Source organism: Etheostoma spectabile, unplaced genomic scaffold, assembly GCF_008692095.1.
Source record: "Etheostoma spectabile isolate EspeVRDwgs_2016 unplaced genomic scaffold, UIUC_Espe_1.0 scaffold546, whole genome shotgun sequence".
Lineage (NCBI taxonomy): Eukaryota > Metazoa > Chordata > Actinopteri > Perciformes > Percidae > Etheostoma > Etheostoma spectabile.
This window is the reverse complement of record NW_022605626.1, coordinates 34,664-37,214: the sequence shown is the minus strand read 5'-3', so window position 1 is coordinate 37,214 and position 2,551 is coordinate 34,664.

The window sequence follows — 2,551 nt, the reverse complement described above, 5'->3', positions numbered from 1 at the left end:
CCCTCTGGATTCAGTTTCATGTTTTCCTTTTGAAAATTATTTGGGACAGTTGAAAAAATTGTGAAAAGACCACAGGGTCCTGTGTAACAAATTGTCAGACGTGTCAATGAAAGGCAATTATTTCCTCACATGTCGAAAGACATGCCTGAAGGTGTTGAACTGAAACATTCCCATGCATCTGGACCACTGCCAGCAGATTTTTCCATGTATCAGAATGTTCAATATAAGATGTATTAACTCAAAGACACAATCATCTCAAACTCCAGTGGCACCAACTGTTTTGAACTGGGGGGCAGAGTTGCAATTGTGAGGAATATTGTACATTCCACTGCAGAAACACATGTAGTATAGAACGTTTTGAAACAGTGGCATGTTTTTTCAACTACCCCATTAATTTTACATGTCTTGGAGTTTGTTTGTCAAAACTGTCTGGTCAGCTTGCCAGTGCTCCAGTAACAGACTTCACAAAACCACTGCGGTTATTACCTCTTCAGAAAATGTTTGTGGCTTTGCCTCAACTACACAGCACATAACATGATGAACTTTGCAGGATGCCCTCATTCAGTGTGGTGGAGTTTGTGGATGAAATTAACCCTGATGGCTGCAAGAAGGTGGACATCATTCCATCAGAGTCGTTCGAGGGCACTGACAGAAAATTATGCTGGTGGCCACCAGCCACATCGCTCAATGTGACCAAGGCCGTGAAAGAGGGCACACCACCAGCTCAAAATTGGATTCTGTGTAATATGCGTGTAATGGGAAATGCAGGTAACTTAAATTTTCCTCATTAACTACTGCTCTATTTCTAGATTGCCACTGCAAACAGGCAAGATCACACCAAACCAATTAAACTGATTTCAGTCCTCACACATGTGATAGTTGCTCTCGGTGTGCTCTTGATTGCATACATGCAACCACACTATCCTTCTGCAGATTAGACATCTGCTTCATATTATGTATACTGTATGTGCATGTTGTTTTTCAGTTAATACTACTACATAGAGATGTGCACTGTGATACTCTCTGACGCTCATATCTGTGACAGTAGAAGAAGAGGAAGACTGACTAGTTTGTAAGCCTTCACACTTCTATCAAGTGAATTCCTGACCATGACTTTGTACATTTACAGCCGTGATTGTATTTTACAGTGGTCATTGTATTTGACAGCTACTTATGCAGAGGCCAGGGTAAAGCTACATCAAGCTGAGTATACATCAGACCTGACAGACACCGAAGATGGCTTGATAAAGAGAAATTAGGTGTTTGTGGGGAATACAGGTTAAGTCATTTCCATAATATAGAGGCAGTAGGTATGGTTTACGTTATCTTCATATTAACCTCTCCAGGGCAAGGTCAAAACTTTTACAGAGTCCTTATGGTCTTGGCAGTTAATGTAAGCCTTTTTTTCTCCTTTGGGTTCTCATTCCTAGGTTGCCATGGTGGCAGATATAGGGGGCACAAATGAAGATGAGGTATCGAGACAAATGATGAAATACAATCTGTCAAACAAGCTGGTATTGGACTGTAACATGTTTGGCCGTCACGGGAAAAAGAAGTTTAAGGACTTGTGTCTTTTCAACGTTCTGTATGGTAAGTAAATCAGAGAAGTTTTTCAACTATTGAAAATCATTTGTTGAAAAACATTCGATCTGCAGGGATTAAGGCTGAATCTCATTTCTCCATCTCACTCCTTCCCTTTACTCCTTACCACTAGCCCTTGGCCCTAGAGGAGTAAGGGCTAGGGGTGAAAACATACCCCTATGAAATGGGACACAACTTGGTTAGATCACCATAGAGTATTGATCACAAACTTCCAAGATGGCGTCTGTAAGTGTGTCTATATGTCGATTGTGTGGGTTTTGACAACAGTGTTGTGCATTTAAATATTTTTGTTATTTTTTGTTCCCTTTGGTGGTGGCGCAGATGTTCTTATATGTGTAGTGTTTAGCTATTACTTTTTTTCAGTGAAATCATTTTTTCACTTTATTTATTTATTTTATCACTTTAATCCCTGTATCTGTGTGCAGCCCACACTTAATTTTATGGACTTAGGGTCGAGGTTTTTTTTTGACTACGCACCAGTAAGGTATTGAGCACGGTGGCATTTTCAAATTAGAGGAAAAATGTCTCACAAGATGAAAATGCAAGGAATCTCTTTGTCCTGGACAGCAGTATTTTAAGAACTGCTCATCTAATTGTTTTTAATACTAAATACGCTTAAATCAATATATAAATAGTAACCTTTTTACCTAAATAATGCTGGTTCTATTGGCATTTCAAATATGAAGCCCATTGTACCATTGAAACCTCAACTAATGTGCATCAGCTATTGCTTTTAATGTATTTTGGCATTTTAATGTGACAAAATGTGCATCCTTTTGTGATTATTTGTACACACCTCACAAAGCTCTTATATATTAGTTATGATTATAAGGGAGTAATAAAATGTTTTATTAAGTTCAAATACTTCATAAATCCATAACATGTCCTTTTATACTTTTGCCAATATAGCACTGAATTTGGCCATTGTTTAATTCTAAATGTTGTTTAA